Consider the following 365-nt stretch of genomic DNA (forward strand, 5'->3'; position numbering starts at 1 on the left):
TCTGTAAACATTTTGATTTTCTCATTTTTCACCTTCGCATAATAATTCTCAGTATTTGATTACTATCAATATTTAACATTGATTTTATTATCAGTAATCACCAGAAATTAAGTACTGGCCAAAAAATTACAGAATTACTGGTAATATTTAATCACTAATAATTTTTCAGTATTTCTTAGATATTTCTATAAGGGTAGACAATTATATATATTTAATGTATAATGTTTACAATTTATAATGTTATTATAATATTTTTAAATCATATAATTAATATAATATTAAGAAAAATCGATAGAGGATTTGAATACATAGAAAATAAATGTGTTTTACTTATGGCACATATTCGTAACAAAGGTAGTGCTCAT

Source organism: Odontomachus brunneus, unplaced genomic scaffold (assembly GCF_010583005.1).
Source record: "Odontomachus brunneus isolate Ranch 3 - 2012 unplaced genomic scaffold, Obru_v1 Obru_scaffold_217, whole genome shotgun sequence".
NCBI lineage: Eukaryota > Metazoa > Arthropoda > Insecta > Hymenoptera > Formicidae > Odontomachus > Odontomachus brunneus.